This window comes from Mytilus californianus, unplaced genomic scaffold (assembly GCF_021869535.1).
Source record: "Mytilus californianus isolate M0D057914Y unplaced genomic scaffold, xbMytCali1.0.p SCAF_14, whole genome shotgun sequence".
Classification (NCBI taxonomy): Eukaryota; Metazoa; Mollusca; class Bivalvia; order Mytilida; family Mytilidae; genus Mytilus; species Mytilus californianus.
In genome coordinates, this window is record NW_026262626.1 from 32,842,591 (window position 1) to 32,861,114 (window position 18,524).

The window sequence follows — 18,524 nt, forward strand, 5'->3', positions numbered from 1 at the left end:
CCCCCATTTATACCAACTTGAAAACAGGGCCCAAAATCCAAAATCTAAATACATAGTTAGATTTAGCACACAAAAACCCCAACAATTCAATTTTTTATGAAATCAAACAAAGTTAAATTTTGGACCCTTTGAACCTCAATGTCGACAAATTTAAAAGCAGGCCCAAAATCCAAAATCTAAAGACATGATTAGATTCAGCATAATAAAGAACTCCAAGAATTCAAGACTTTGAAGCCCATTGAAATTGGTCAAGAAATAAGCAATTAATACAAAGTATTTGAAAAGTTGTTTTTTTTTGGCCCCTTATTCCTTAACAGTAAGGACAATTACCCCCAAAATCAATCCCAACCTTCTGTTTGTGGTGTGGAACCTTGTGGTACCATTTCAAAGAGATCCATACACTAATACTAAAGTTATTGTCTGGAAACCAAATGTCTTCGGACAACTACAACGCTGACAACGTCATAACATTATACAACCGCAAAACTTTTGCAGTCGTATAAAAAAGACTGCATTAATAAAACACAAACAATTTATTGTTTCACTGCGCCTGGAAATGAAGGCAGTTGTATAACTCATAAGTGAATCATTTTCTAAGTGAAGTGATAAAAAATTACAATCAATCTAAATAATGTGTTTGAGGAATGTTACATCGAATTTACCTAATTTTCAATATGAAATCAAGCAAAAACATACAAATGTACTTTTACTCGATCTTGAAACAACTAAAGAATGAAAAACTTGTGAACTCTATTTCAAGTCAGTAAACAAAATGGCATTTAAATGATGCCAATAAAGGTAATGCCTTTTAAAAATAGTAAAAATCATCATTTAAGGGCAATAAATGCTATAATTCCAATAAGAAGTCATTCGTCTGGTGAAAATAGACAAGCCTTTAATATTCTAAACATTTCTGCCCCTGTAAGATTTTCTCTAGCTACAGCGCTTTTAAAGAAAATAGATAAAACCTGCATTTTACCGCTATGTTCTAATTTTAGCCATGTAGGTCATGTTGGTTGCTAAGCAGAATGACTGGACACATTTTTTTAATCAAGCAACCCAAATGATGATTGTGGCCAAGTTTGGTTCTTGGCCCAGTAGTTTCAGAGAAGATTTTTGCAACAGTAGAAGGACGACAATGACAACTGACGAAGACAACAACAGATGTCTGATACCTCACTTGTAACAAACCCTTCTAAATTGTCCGTTAATAAATTTTGAAATTATAAAGAAACTAAGGTTTCAACTCCCTCAGGCAAAGTTGACCTTAAATGAATTTGGCTATTTGTTTTAGGTGTTTTAGTCATATAGTTCTTCAACTGTTTCGGTACTTATACATCCCTCAGATTTCAAATGTTTGGCTTTGAGCATTCCTGATGAAGGTAAATCCAGAAAAGCGCTTCGGACGCATGAAATTATTTAACGTGTTGTTTTCAATTTTTTGACCCTGAGGGTCAGGTGAGTTGATAATGGGAGTATACATTATTGAGACAGCAAATTCACATCAAATTCCAAAAGACATAAAAAATAAATGTGGATAGTGTTCATATTTGGACACAGATGATGCCCCCGCTTACATATCATATAGTTATAAAGGGACATAACTGAAGAACAGTAAAAGTGACGCTACCCAAATTTGAACTTGACCTGAGTTTTGTGGTAATAAGCATTGTGTGTAAGTCTCATAACATTTGGTTGAGGCTAACTTAAGTAGAGAACAGAAACTAAAAATTCAGCAATTTTTCTATTTGTAAACACGCATAACTCTAGAACGGTTGTGTATAAGTTTTATAACATTTGGTTGAGACAAACATAAAAATTCAGCAATTTTTATGTTTATAAAGGGACATAACTCAAGAATGGTAAAAGTGTCGACACCAAATTTCGTACTTAATCTGTATTATGTAGTAATAAGCATTGTGTATAAGTTTCATAACATTTGGTTGAGGCAAACTAAAGTTAGAAAACGGAAACAAAAAATTTGTACTTGATCTTAGTTTTGTGGTAATGAATATTGTGTATAGGTTTCATAATGTTTGGTTGGGGAATACTTAAGTTACAGAATGGAAACTAACAATTTTGCAATCTTTCGATTTATAAAGAGGCATAACTTAATAATGGTTAAAGTGACACTACCCAAATTCAACTTCATCTGTGTTTTATCAGTGGAAGTCAAAATTAAACATTGCATTGTATAAAGCAATGATTGTAGTTGATTCAATTATAATCATGGACAAAGGAAATAACTCCCAATTTTAATAAAATGCTACGCTGGGGCGCAGCTTGATACGACCGCAGAGGTTGAACCCTGAACAGTTCGGGCAAGTATGGACACAACATTCAAGCTTGATACAGCACTGAATTTGGATTGTAAATAAATATTTGACACAGCATAGGTTTCTGACACAGAATGAATGTGGTCTAAGAACTTAATAATTTTTAATTTACCTATTCAAACCATATCATTATTATTTGCTTTTATATATAATCAGAAATAACCAATTTTAAATGGAAAATTTTTAAAGAAAAAAAAAGGAAAAAAAAATCCCCTCCCCCAAATTTTTTGAACCCCCTTATGATTCATCACCCCCAAACTCAATCCCAGCCTTCCCTTTGTGGTATGATACCTTGCAGTACAATTTCAGAGAGATCCATACACTTGAACACAAGTTATTGTCTGGAAACTAGAAAAATGCTTATTTTTGGCCCCTTATTCCTAAACATTTTGGGCAATTACCCCCAAACTCAAACCCAGCTTTTCTTTGTGATATGGAACCTTGTAGTACAATTTCATAAAGATCAATACACTTACACACAAGTTATTGTCCTGAAACTAGAATAAAATGCTTCGCTGGGCGCAGCTTGATACGACCGCAGAGGTCGAACCCTGAACAGTTGGGGCAAGTATGGACACAACATTCAAGCTTGATACAGCTCTGAATTTGGATTGTGATTAAATATTTGACACAGCATAGGTTTCTGACACAGAAAGAATGTGGTCTAAGAACTTCAATTTTTTTAATTTACCTATTATGGTCCAATGCCCAAAATCAAAATACATGGTTAGATTCAGCATATCAAAGAACCCCATATATTCAATTTTTGTTGAAATCAAACAAAGTTTAATTTTGGACCCCAACTTGGACAAACTTGAAAACTGGTCCCATAATCAAAAATCTAAACACATGTTTAGATTCAGCATATCAAAGTACCTCAAGAATTCAATTTTTGTTAAAATCAAACTAAGTTTAATTTTGGACCCTTTGGACCTTAATGTAGACCAATTTAAAAAACGGGACCCAAAATTAAAAATCTAAAAACACGGTTAGATTTGGCATATCAAAGAACCCCAATAATTCAATTTTTGATGAAATCAAACAAAGTTTAATTTTGGACCCTTTTGACCTCAATATGAACCAATTTGATAGCGGGCCCACAAAATAAAAAATCTAAATACATGGTAAGATTCAGCATATCAAAGAACCCCATATATTCAATTTTTGTTGAAATCAAACAAAGTTTAATTTTGGACCCCAATTTGGACCAACTTGAAAACTGGGCCAAAAATCTAAAATCTAAATACATGTTTAGATTCAGCATATCAAAGAACCCCATATATTCAATTTTTGTTGAAATCAAACAAAGTTTAATTTTGGACCCCAACTTGGACCAACTTGAAAACTGGGCCAAAAATCTAAAATCTAAATACATGTTTAGATTCAGCATATCAAAGAACCCCATATATTCAATTTTTGTTGAAATCAAAAAAAGTTTAATTTTGGACCCCAACTTGGACAAACTTGAAAACTGGGCCCATAATCAAAAATCTAAACACATGTTTAGATTCAGCATATCAAAGAACCCTAAGAATTCAATTTTTGCTAAAATCAAACTAAGTTTAATTTTGGACCCTTTGGACCTTAATGTAGACCAATTTAAAAACGGGACCCAAAATTAAAAATCTAAATACACGTTTAGATTTGGCATATCAAAGAACCCCAATAATTCAATTTTTGATGAAATCAAACAAAGTTTAATTTTGGACCCTTTTGACCTCAATATGAACCAATTTGATAGCGGGTCCACAAATAAAAAATCTAAATACATGGTTAGATTCAGCATATCAAAGAACCCCAAGAATTCAATTTTTGATGAAATCAAACAAAGTTTAATTTTGGACCCTTTTGACCTCAATGTGGACAAAGTTGATAACGGGGCCCAAAAATCAAAAATCTAAATACATGGTTAGATTCAGCATATCAAAGAACCCCATATATTCAGTTTTTGTTGAAATCAAACAAAGTTTAATTTTGGACCCCGATTTGGACCAACTTGAAAACTGGGCCCATAATCAAAAATCTAAATACATGTTTAGATTCAGCATATCAAAGAACCCTAAAAATTCAATTTTTGTTAAAATCAAACTAAGTTTAATTTTGGACCCTTTGGACCTTAATGTAGACCAATTTGAAAACGGAACCAAAAATTAAGAATCTAAATACACGGTTAGATTCGGCATATCAAAGAACCCCAATAATTCAATTTTTGTTGAAATCAAACAAAGTTTAATTTTGGACCCTGATTTGGACCAACTTGAAAACTGGGCCCATAATCAAAAATCTAAATACATGTTTAGATTCAGCATATCAAAGAACCTTAAAAATTCAATTTTTGTTAAAATCAAACTAAGTTTAATTTTGGACCCTTTGGACCTTAATGTAGACCAATTTGAAAACGGAACCAAAAATTAAGAATCTAAATACACGGTTAGATTCGGCATATCAAAGAACCCCAATAATTCAATTTTTGATGAAATCAAACAAAGTTAAATTTCGGACCCTTTGGACCTCAATGTGGACCAATTTAAAAACGGGGCCCAAAATCCAAAAACTTAATACACGGTTAGATTCAGCATATTAAAGAACCCCAAGAATTCAAGAATAAAACCCCATTGAAATTGATCAAGAAATAAGCAATTTATACGAAGTATCTTCTTTTGCACAATACTGTGCAATTGAATATTTCTTGCTATTGCGCAATACTGTACAATTGACAATTTCTTGCTATTGCGCAATATTGTGCTATTGGATATTTCTTGCTATTGCGCAATACTGTGCAATTGAAGATTTCTTGCTATTGCGCAATACTGTGCAATTGAAGATTTCTTGCTATTGTGCAATACTGTGCAATTGAAAATCTCTTGCTATTGCACAATACTTATTATATAATAATTTACACATCCTGATTGGTGTGTATCTCCTACCATATCATTATTATTTGCTTTTAAATATAAATCAGAAATAACCAACTTAAAATGGAAAATTTTAAAAGAAAAAAAAAAGGAAAAAAAGAAAAAAAAAGAAAAAAAAAAAATCCCCCCCCCCAAATTTTTTGAACCCCCTTATGATTCATCACCCCCAAACTCAATCCCAGCCTTCCCTTTGTGGTATGGTCCCTTGCAGTACAATTTCAGAGAGATCCATACACTTGAACACAAGTTATTGTCTGGAAACTAGAAAAATGCTTATTTTTGGCCCCTTTTTGGCCCCCAATTCCTTAACATTTCGGGCAATTACCCCCAAACTCAATTCCAGCTTTCCCTTTGTGATATGGAACCTTGTAGTACAATTTCAGAAATATCCAAACACTTACACACAAGTTATTGTCATGAAACTAGAAAAATGCTTGTTTTTTGCCCCTTTTTTGGCCCCTAATTCCTAAAATTTTGAGGCAATTACCCCCAAAATCAATTACAGCCTTCCCTTTGTGATATGGAACCTTGTGGTACAATGTCAGAGAGATCCATACACTTACACACAAGTTATTGTCTGGAAGTTACAAAAATGCTTATTTTTGGCCCCTTTTTGGCCCCTAATTCCTTAACTGTTGGTACCATAACCCCCAAAATCAATCCCAACCTTCCTTTTGTGGTATTGAACCTTATGGTAAAATTTCATGGAGATCCATTCACTAAAACTAAAGTTAGAGTGCGAAAACCAATGTGTCTTCGGGCGACGCCAGACGACGCCGGACGACGACGACGACGACGACGACAACGACGACGACGACGACGACGACGACGCCAACGTCATACCAATATACGACCAAAAAATTTTAAATTTTTGCGGTCGTATAAAAACTCTTGTTTTTTAGCCCCTTTAGAGCCCCTAACTCCTAAAACTTTGAGGCAATTACCCCCAAAATCAATCCCAGCCTTCCCTTTGTTGTATGGTACCTTGCAGTACAATTTCAGAGAGATCCATACACTTGAACACAAGTAATTGTCTGGAAACTAGAAAAATGCTTCTTTTTAGGCCCCTTTTTGTCCCCTTATTCCTAAACGTTTTGGGCAATTACCCCCAAACTCAAACCCAGCTTTTCTTTGTGATATGGAACCTTGTAGTACAATTTCATAAAGATCCATACACTTACACACAAGTTATTGTCATGAAACTAGAAAAATGCTTTTTTTTTTTGCCCCTTTTTGGCCCCTAATTCCTAAAATTTGGAGGCAATTACCCCCAAAATCAATCCCAGCATTCCCTTTGTGATATGGAACCTTGTGGTACAATGTCAGAGAGATCCATACACTTGCACACAAGTAATTGTCATGAAACTAGAAAAATGCTTGTTTTTTGCCCCTTTTTGGCCCCTAATTCCTAAAATTTGGAGGCATTTACCCCCAAAATCAATCCCAGCATTCCCTTTGTGATATGAAACCTTCTGGTACAATGTCAGAGAGATCCATACACTAACACACAAGTTATGTCTGGAAGTTACAAAAATGCTTATTTTTGGCCCCTAATTCCTTAACTGTTGGTACCATAACCCCCAAAATCAATCCCCACCTTCCTTTTGTGGTATTGAACATTATGGTAAAATTTCATAGAGATCCATTCACTTAAACTAAGGTTAGAGTGCGAAAACCAATGTGTCTTCGGATGACGACACCAACGTCATACCAATAAACAACTGCAAAATTTTTTGCGGTCGTATAAAAATTACTTGATATTTAGAAGAAAATAAAAGATTTGCAAATTTTTCAATTTATAAAGGGGCATAACTCTAGAACGGTAAAAGTGACGCCACCAAAATTCAAACTTGATCTGTGTTTTGTGGTAATAAGCATTGTGTATAAGTTTCATAACATTTGGTTGAGGCAAACTTAAGTTAGAGAACGGAAACTAAAAATTTTGCAATTTTTCCATTTATAAAGGGGCAAAACTCTAGAACGGTTAAAGTGACGCCACCAAAATTCAAACTTGATCTGTGTTTTTTGGTAATAAGCATTGCATGTGTATAAGTTTCATAACATTTGGTTGAGGCAAACTCAAGTTAGAGAACGGAAACCAATTTTGGGACGTACGGACGTATGTACAGACGGACAAGGGTAAAACTTAATGCCCCCACCGCTACGGCGGGGGCATACAAAACATGCTTTTATTAATAGAATTCATGTAACAGTTTTTGGGATGGAAACTATACAGCTTTCTTATAAAATGTCCATTTAACACTTCGGGTCAATTTCTGTGGTTATATAGAAATATATTGTATGTCAGCTGATCAGCAATGTCTTAATTTGTATTGGCTGTTCCATAGTTACTCCAATGTTGTAGGCAGTTATAAAATCAATATCACATATCCCTTGCACCCATATGAATAATTATTTAAGACAGTAAAAATGGTCTCACTTAAATCTATTTATTATGACCTGGACTTAAAACCAAGTGACTTGCACATCAATGGGGATCTTCCTTTTCATCCTCTAATTATATGGGACCACATATCCAAGTATCCAAGATTGCAATCCCATATAATGCATCCTAAAACCCCTTTTCTGCACATATTGGTTAATATTTTCAGTAACTTTGAGCATGACCTTAGACATAGTAATATCAAAATCTATAGGGATCTTCAGTTTCCTCTAACTATATGTTACCAATTATATCCGAGCATGTTTGCAATCCTGTATGTTGTATTTGATTTGGATACCATTTTTCTGCAAAAAGTTCAGCTTATTTTTAGTAACTATGACTTTGACCTTTGAACTATGGCCCTCAATATTAATAGGGATCTTCCTTTCATTATATGTGACAATCTATCCAAGTAAGGTTGCAATCCCATATTCAGTATTCACTTTCATACATACAGAAACGACTTTTCTGAAAAAATATAGTCTATTTCTAGTAACTTTTACATTAAACTTTGAGATATTGAACTCACAATCAATAGGGATATATGTGACAATATATCTAAGTAAGGTTGCAGTCCAATATAAAGTATTTGAGTTAGCATATAGAAATTAAAATGACTGACTGAGGAGTCAAACTATATACCCATTGCTACTTCATAGTGTGGGGTATACAAACTTCTACAAGAAGTCAGACAGACAGATCAAAAACTTCCTAGCATGGGGTATAATAATCATGGAAACAAATACACATTCAAACTATATGATACAAATTTTATTTCCTAAATAAAAATCAGATTTATTAATATCTTTAGTAAGCAAGTAATTACATGTAATTTATTAACACCAAAACTTGTGGAAAATCCAGGTTGCAAGCTCAATTTAAAATTGAAACATTAGTCGAAATCATAGGGGAAAGTTGTAAAATTGTGAACTACTAAAAATCTTACAAACATTCTAACAGCCTGAAAAAGAGCAGTTTAATAGTATTGGAGCTATCATAAGTCACAATTTGAGATTTGAATATTTTAGATGCAATTTGAGTTCCATATCTGTAGATTTTTAATACTAATTTTTACCACTGTTTTCAGTGTTTATTTTACTAGTGAACCTGTAGGCACTTGGGACCCCCCTTTTTTTCTTTCCTTTCATAGAATAGGGACAGCATACATAAACTTCTTTTATTCTGATATTGTATGTATGAAAGCAAGATCACATTAAATAAGTGAAAACAAGAGGCTGTCAGAGTGACAGCAAACCGGATTTCCTGCAGAGGTCGAACCCTGAACAGTTGAGCAAGTATGGACACTACATTTAAGCTTAAAACAGCTCTGAATTTGGATTGTGATTGAATATTTGACACAATATAGGTTTGTAACACAAAATGAATGTGGTAAAAGAACTAATTAAATTGCTTCGCCAAGCCCAGCTGGATACGACCGTAGAGGTCCAACCATGAACAGTTGGAGCAAAAATGGACGCAATATTCGCGCTTGAACAGGTCTGAATTTGGATTGCAATTAAATATCTGACACATAAAAGGTTTCTGACACAGAATAACTGTAGTCAAAGAACTTAGAATTGGTTATATGATTTGAATTTATATTCAATTTTTTGCTTTTGTGCAATACATTTTGCTGTTGCGAATTGATCCCCCCTCCCCCCACAAAAATAAATAAAAAATTCACCCCATTTTTTTTTTGCTTTTGTGCAAAACACTATGCTGTTGCGTACCTCAATGATGCCCCTGCTTGCATATGATGTTATAAAGAGACATAACTCAAGAACTGTAAAAGTGACGCTACCCAAATTTGTACTTGATCTGAGTTTTGTGGTAATAAGCATTGTGTATAAGTTTCAGAACATTAAGTTGAGGCAAACTTAAGTTGGAGAATGGAAACGAAAAATTCATCAATTTTTCTATTTGTAAAGAGGCACAACTCTAGAACGGTAAAAGTGACGCCACAAAAATTCAAACTTGATCTGTATTTTGTAGTAATAAGCATTGTGTATAAGTTTCATAACATTTAGTTGAGGCAAACTAAAGTTAGAGAAGGGAAAGGAAAAATTCAGCAATTTTTCCATTTGTAAAGGGGCATACCTGTAGAACGGTAAAAGCGATGCCACCAAAATTCAAATTCGATCTGTGTTTTGTGGTAATAAGCATTGTGTATAAGTTTCATAACATTTAGTTGAGGCAAACTAAAGTTAGAGAACAGAAACCAATTTTGGGATGTACAGACGGACAAGGGTAAAACTTAATGCCCCTTCTGCTACAGCGGGGGCATGAATTTTTTTTTCTTCGAAACTGTCTTTTTTTTTTACTTTATTCAACAACAAACAAAATTTTTTTTCAATATCATACAAGATTTTTTTAAAAACTGAATGTCGTATTTCTTTTCCCTCTTATTTTCAAAGGAAATCAACAATTTGTTTTAAAAAACCTTCGCCCCCTCCCTTCCAAAGAAAAATGGATTGGCATTTTCTAATATATAATCATTAATAAAATGCTATTGTATTTTTATAAGACATATTTTATAACATAATCTGGGACTAATACATTTATCTATTAGTCCAGACATACAGTAATATATGTATATTTTTCTTGTTTTAATTACCATGTTTGAGGCTATGAATGGGGTTTACAGATAAGAGAATAATGGGCAAAAAAGTTAAGATTATAAGAGGAACCAAAAAATATAGATAACAATATAAAGAGGGGATGAAATATAAAGAATATATTGATTGATTGCTGGTTACTTTACGTCCAGTGGCAAATATTTCATGAATGTTTAGGACGAATATAGTAGAGATCAATTGGCAGAAGAATAAAGAATAGGGTGCTGAATGGTAAAAAATTAAAAGATATAGAACTATTATATAAATAAATGGGGAATGTGTCCATGGGACACAGATGATGCCCTCGCTTGCATATAACGTTATAAAGGGACATAACTCAAGAACTGTAAAAGTGATGCTACCCAAATTGTACTTTATCTGAGTTTTGTGGTAATAAGCATTGTTAATAGTTTCATAACATTTGATTGAGGCAAACTTAAGTAAGAGAACAGAAACGAAAAAATTTCAGATATTTTTCATTTGTTAAGGGGTATTACTCTAGAAAGGTTAAAGTGACGCCACCAAAATTCGAACTTGATCTGTGTTTTGTGGTAATTAGCATTGTGCATAAGTTTCATAACATTTAGTTGAGGCAAACTAAAGTTAGAGAACAGAAACGAATATTTCAGCATTTTTTCTATTTGTAAAGGAGCATAACTCTAGAACGGCAAAAGTGACACCACCAAAATGCAAACTTGATTTATGTTTTGTGGTAATAAGCATTGTGTATAAGTTTCATAACATTTGGTTGAGGCATATTAAAGTAAGAGAACGGAAACGAAAATTCAGCAATTTTTCCATTTGTGAAAGGGCATAACTCTAGAACGGTAAAAGTTACGCACCAAAATTCAAACTTGATCTGTGTTTTGTGATAGTTAGCATTGTCTATAAGTTTCATAACATTTGGTTGAGGCAAACTAAAGTTAGAGAATGGTAACGAAAAATTCAGCAATTTTTCCATTTGTAAAGGAGCATAACTCTAGAACGGTAAAAGTGACGCCACCAAAATTCAAACTTGATCTGTGTATTGTGGTAATAAGCATTGTGTATAAATTTCATAACATTTGGTTGAGGCAAACTAAAGTTAGAGAACGGAAACCAAATTTGGGACGTACATACGTACAGACGGACAAGGGTTTAACTTAATGCCCCCTCCGCTACAGCTGGGGCATAAAAATAAGAAACGATGATCTGTCAACCCCCACCATTACCACCCACACTAGCATATATACATCTCTAAATTTTTAACTTTGGTTTCATGCTAGCTAAACCTCTCACTTGTATGACAGTCACATAAAATTCCATTTTCCATAATTAGACCAAAATAATAAAAGAAACGGACTGATTTGTTTATTTTGCATTAGAATAGAGATAACTGTATTGTATTTGAAACTTGGCCTACATAAAATGTGGTTTTACTGTCGCAAATTGAGTTTAACTGGTCGTATAAATAAGGTGGGCTCAACACAGAACAACCAATTTTGTTTATATATGCGTTTGCGCTAAATGTAGATATACTGTGATTATACTGGTTGACGATATATAGGCTGTCATATTAGAATTACTATTATCAACCACCTATTTACTTCCAGTTTGCCAATAAATACTAAAGACAGCCAACATCTATTTGGACAATTAAATGCCTTTACCTGACAACTTTGGTGTCAAACATACTGATAAATAACTTCTGTTACATCTACCTATATATGCTTGCTTTGGAATTTATTGTTCAGAGTTCAAAACCTTGTCTTACTACTTTTTTTTAAATTGTGTTTATCAATTAAAATTTGTATCAAAAATAAAAATAAAATAGATCTTTAAGAAGTTTCATTAAATGATACAAATTTTATATGAATTTGGTTAAATATACTTACCATGATTTACTATTATAAAAAATATAGAATACGATCTGCGTTTGAGTATGTTCCCAATCGCAAAACATCAAGGAGACCGAGATCTTTAAACATCCGGTATGTTACGAAATCTACTCACGCGATTCAAGGTATGTTCAGTTTTTTTTTTTTTGCATTCAATTGAACAGATGTTCTCATCGTAAGTTTAATTTATTAGTTTAACTTTTAAAAGTTTAATTATACATCGTTTTTTAAAGATATGGACGGGTCTTCAATGTACGAGGACACACAGGGAAGTATTGAACCTGTTTCACCAGTAAAGACCGGAGTCAAGTTGTTCTAATTTACAGTCTAGCAAGATCAGTGCTAGGACAAACAAAGAACAGGTGAAAACTTCAGGTAAAAAGAAAAAGGTGTCAAAATCAGAAAAAATGCAGTCTGAATATGACAGGAAACTCCAAAATCTTGAGGAGAACTTTAATTGCAAGTTAGACAAACCTTTTGGTTTGTTAGCATCAAACAATCAGAAAAGGGAATTTATACTCAGATCTGATTGTGATAATATGGGTAACCTCCCGTCTGGGGAGAGTAGGCCATTAATTTCACTAGAACCAAACTTTGACCAAAATCTGGGGTCACAAAGGGTGTCTGGAAACCAAGATATTAACAATAGGTCGGAGATATCAATACATGTGCACCAAAATGAAAGAAATGATCTAGATATGAGGTCAGATGATGAAAGTGGGTCTGGAGGAAGTCCAGTTAGACAAACCAATGATGAATTTAATTTACAAAATGACAATGTTAATAATCGTAAATGTGAACGATTTATTAAAAATGTGCAAAATTCAAATGAAGATTTTTCTCTGAATGAAAATGTTGAGTCTGAACAAGGGCAGACAGTCAATAATGTTAACTTTATAGCCAAAATATTCAAAGACGATATTGCTACTAAAGAGAAATGTAATCTTGGCTTAGTTTTAGACCAGGCACAGGTACATATATTAGAAAATTTGTGGTGTTAAAAAAAAAACAGAAAGAATTTCCGGTTGCAAAACTAGAAGATTTACTAGAACCCTGGCATGTTGATACAGATACATGGTGAAAAGGCTGTAAAGTCCTGGGATAATCACAGGCAACTATATTCACAACCTCTCAAACAGATAGAGAAATTGGGTTTTCAGGGGCAATTAAGTGCAAGAATGAACATTATTTTGGTTCTATATATGCAACATGCTCTAGGTTCACTTTTACAAACTCTTGAGAGTGATGATTTTGACAAAGATGAAGTTTGTCAAACCATTAAAGATGTTTTTGCCATGTCGACTAAAACACTTGACCAAGCAGGCCATTCAGGTGCCTTTTAACATTTGGTACATAGACAAGCTGCAGCTCAGGATTCAGGCTTAACAGGGCTAAAAGATATGAGCAGTAAATGCCAATATCTACCTCTTACAAATGACGGGGTATTTGGCAAAGGGCTTGAAATAGCTTTGGAAAAGCGCAAAGAGCAAAAAGAACAATTATCTGATCTTTTACCAGAATTCAGTAGGAAGAGAAAGTTCGAAAATAATTCTCGTGGAAAGGGGAACAATAAGGTTCCAAGATATTCTAGTGTATCAGGTGGGCAAAACATTAAGAACAATAATGTGAAAACAAATTCTAATACTGCTAGTACATTTTCCAACTATAGGAAACCTCCACAGAATTTTCAGAAAGACAAGTCAGCATCAGCACCTAGACAGGGTGGACAAAATGCAAACAAGAAAGACTTTAAGTCTGGCAAGAGTGCTACACAGTCCTCATGGGGTTCTTTTCGGATCCCCAAGAGAAAGGATAGCTGACTCAGAAGTAAGTTTTATAATGTGTTCAGAGATACCTGTAGGGGGTCGATTACAAAATTTTCTTCAAAATTGGGAGAAGATAACATCAGATCAATGGGTTCTCTCAATTGTAAAAGAGGGATACAAATTCTCAAAAAGACCATTTGGGTATTTTTATGCAAGAAATAAAACTTTATTGGAAAAAGACGTAATAGAAAAGGTTTGTTTTCCACATTATGTAAAAGGTTTTTACAGCACGTTATTTCTAGTCCCAAAGAAAAATGGGAAGTTAAGAATGGTGACAAATTTAAAACCCCATAACAGTTATCTCAAGAAAATTCATTTCAGAATGGACACTATGCAAAAAGTAATAAACTTAGTGAAACCAAACGATTGGGCACTATCTCTCGATCTAACAGATGCATATTTTCACATCCCAATTTTTCAATTTCACAGACAATACATGAGGTTCTGTGTTCAAAACCAATGTTATCAATGGAAAGCAATGTGTTTTGGTCCAACTTGTGCACCACAAATTTTCACAAAAATTGTGTCAGTAGTGGCAGCATATCTCAGAGCTCAGAATGTGAGAATGGTGGTATATTTGGACAATTGGATGATAATCAATCAAGACAAAATTCAATTATTACAAGATATAGAGAAATGCCTCAATCTGATAGTCTCGCTAGGTTTCATAATAAACAAAGAGAAATCAAGTTTAATTCCATGTCAATCAGTGACTTATCTAGGGGGAGTTTTTCACCTAGAAAAGGGACTAGTAGTTCCCACATTAGAGAGAATTCAAAAATTACATATGTTAATTCAGAACATGCAGAATGGGAAGAAAATAGCTTTTGATTTTCTACGGATTCTGGGTGTGATGGCATCATGTATAGAGTTAATTCCAAATGCAGGTCTATGCATGAGACCAATACAATTACATCTTTTAAGTTTTTGGAATCGAATTTGCTGAGATATGACATTGGAGATTCCATTTACTCAACATCTAAAATCTCATCTTTTAAGGTGGACAAATTCAGTGAACACGCTGAAAGGCCGATTTTTAGTGTCTCCAATGTCCACTGTAACAGTCACGACAGATGCTTCCAAAAGCGGTTTTTGGGGTTATGTTGGGTATCAAATATTCCAAGGGGAATGGAGTTCACAACAGAAAGAATGGCATATAAATTGCTAAGAAATGAAAGCAGTTTACTTGACAATGAAGCATTTCATGAGTCTGTTAGAGAACAAATGTGTTTTCATCAGAAGCGACAATACAAGTGTTGTCCAATATCTCAATTGCCAGGGCGGGACAAAATCACCCAGTATTTGTCTTTTAACTTGGGAATTATGGCAGATAGCCATTCAGAACAAGATAGTTTTGAACACAGCCATATTATGGGCAAGAAAAATGTGCTGGCAGATCAATTAAGTCGAATAAAAATTTGAAAACAGAATTGACATTGAACAAGACTATTGTCAATCAAATATTTCATCTTTGGGATACTCCAGTGATAGATCTAATTACATCCTGGGAGAACCGTCAAACAGAGGTTTTCTGTACATGGATTCCTCATCCCAATGCACTAGCTTTGGATGCCTTAACAATTCCATGGGAGAACATGTTTGCCTATGTGTTTCCTCCCATTTGTCTAATTACGAAGATATTAAGATATATGAGGCAATTCCATTGTCAGATTATCTTAATAGCACCTCAGTGGCCACGGAGACAATGGTAACGGGACATTCTACAGTTATTGATAGCTCCTCCTATCAGACTTCCACAATTGGAGAATTTATTGACTCAGCCCAAAACCAAAATTTGCCATCCGAATCCTCAAATGTTGAATTTAACTGCATGGCTCCTCTCGACAGAAATTTCAAAGCAGAAGGATTTTCTGAATCGGCTAGAAACTTGCTCAATGCATCTTGGCGAAAGGGTTCACAAAGAAACTATATTACAAAATTCAAACAGTACAATAGCTGGTGTGGTGAGAAACAAATTGATCCCTATACAGCTACTTTAAATCAGATTGCTGATTTTTTGGCTTATCTGTTTGAATTAGATCTACAGTACAGAACAATATCTGGTTATCGCTCTATGTTATCAGCAGTGTTACCGCCAATTGGAAATTATCAGGTTGGTCAACATCCATATATTTCAAGGCTGATAAAAGGAGTTTTTTATTCTAGACCTCCCAAGGTTAATTTATTGCCTGAATGGGATTTAGAGATAGTTCTCAAAGCTTTAGAGAATGAACCTTTTGAACCTTTATCTGATGCATCTATAAAGTTTATTACTTTTAAAACAGTTTTTCTCATGGCTATAACAACTTTTAGAAGATGCAGTGATTTGAAAAGTCTTAGAATTGATAAAGAATCTATGAAGGTTCAGGACAAAGGTATAACATTTATAAGACATGGTCTTTCAAAACAAGATAGGCAGAGTCATTTTGGGACCAGAATTCATGTACCTCATTTCACAGAAAGAGAGTTTTTAGATCCAAAAAGGTCAATTACTATTTATTTGGATAAAACTAAGAAAATAAGACAAAAGTTGGATGCATCTGACAAAGTCAAATTATTTTTGGTAATGAAAGAACCTCATAAACCTGTAACAGCAGTGACAATTTCAAGTTGGATTGACCAAAAAATCAGGTCTGCATATTCAAATAACAAATTAAAGGTAAATGGTCTTTCCAGAAGAGCAATTGCTCCGAGTTGGGCTTTATATAAAGGAGCCTCTACAAAATAAATTTTAGATTGGTCGTCTGAATCAACTTTTGTAAGATTCTATTTAAGAGATTTAGATTCTGGCAAATTATTACAATACAATGGTTTAAGGTAGCACAATACAAAAGCAACTAAATTTTATAAAAATTTCATTTTCAGCTGTTTTTGTTACTTCTTAATATTCAATAAAATGCTCCGCTGGGCGCAGCTTGATACGACCGCAGAGGTCTAACCATGAACAGTTGGGGCAAGTATGGACACAACATTCAAGCTTGATACAGCTCTGAATTTGGATTGTGATTAAATATTTGACACAGCATAGGTTTCTGACACAGAATGAATGTGGTTTAAATAAAAGCAACAGTAGTATAATGCTGTTCGAAATTCATAAATCGATTGAGAAAAAAACAAATCCGAGTTACAAACTAAAACTGAGGGAAACACATCAAATATAAGAGGAGAACTACAACACAACAGAAACACATCATTAAAATGTAACACACACAGAAACGAACTATAATATAACAATGGCCATTTTCCTAAGAACTTAAAATTTTTTAATCTACCTATTATGGTCCATTATAAAAAATCTAAATACATACACGGTTAGATTCAGCATATCAAAGAACCCCAATATTTCAATTTTTGATGAAATCAAACCAGATCATTATTATTTGCTTTTATATATAAATCAAAAATAACCAACTTAAAATGGAAAATTTTAAAGAAAAAAAAAGGAAAAAAAGGAACTAGAGGCTCTAATGAGCCTGTGTCGCTCACCTTGGTCTATGTGCATATTAAACAAAGGACACAGGTGGATTCATGACAAAATTGTGTTTTGGTGATGGTGATGTGTTTGTAGATCTTACTTTACTGAACATTCTTGATGCTTACAATTATCTCTATCTATAATGAACTTGGCCCTGTAGTTTCAGTGGAAATTATTTTGTAAAAATTTACAAAATTTATGAAAATTGTTAAAAATTTATTATAAAGGGCAATAACTCCTTAAGGGGTCAATTGACCATTTTTGTCATGTGACTTATTTGTAGGTCTTACTTTGCTGTACATTATTGCTCTTTACAGTTTATCTCTATCTATAATAATATTCAAGATAATAGCCAAAAGCTGAAAAAATTTCTAAAAATTACCAATTCAGGGGCAGCAACCCAACAACGGGTTGCCTGAATGGTCTGAAAATTTAAGGGCAGATAGATCTTGACCTAATGAACAATTTTGTTTTTGAAAGATTTGCTAGAAATGCTTTGGGTTTAGATATAAGAGCCAAAAACTGCATTTTACCCTATGTACTATTATTAGCAATGTCGGCCATCTTGGTTTGAGGGCGGGGTCATCAAACACAATTTTTAAACTACATACCCTAATGATGATTGTTTACAACTTTAGTTAAATTCATCTTAGTAGTTTCAGAGGAGAAGATTGTAAAAGATAAGAAAAATTTACGAAAAATTGTTAAAAATTGACTATAAAAGAGCAATAACTCCTTTAGGGGTCAACTGACCATTTTGGTCATGTTGCCTTATTTGTAGAACTTACTTTGCTGAACATTATTGCTGTTTACAGTTTATCTCTATCTATAATAATATTCAAGATAATAACCAAATAAGGCAAAATTTCCTTAAAATTACTAATTCAAGGGCAGCAACCTAACAACGGGTTGTCCGATTCATCTGAAAATTTCAGGGCAGATAGATCTTGAGCTTCCCCTTCGTCAGATTTGCTCTCAATGCTTTCGTTTCAGAGATATAAGCCAAAATCTACATTTTATCCCTATGTTCTATTTTT

The 18,524-nt window shown here is 33.7% G+C and overlaps 1 protein-coding gene and 1 long non-coding RNA gene across 4 annotated transcripts in view; one reads left to right on the plus strand and one right to left on the minus strand.

Annotated features, from left to right (window-relative positions):
- The window catches only part of LOC127724673 (phosphatidylinositol-binding clathrin assembly protein LAP-like), a 488,025-nt gene that overhangs the window by 140,167 nt on the left and 329,334 nt on the right, over positions 1–18,524 (minus strand). The window lies entirely within an intron of this gene.
- The window catches only part of LOC127724764 (uncharacterized), a 567,962-nt gene that overhangs the window by 44,907 nt on the left and 504,531 nt on the right, over positions 1–18,524 (plus strand). The gene's annotated exons all lie outside the window — the stretch shown is intronic.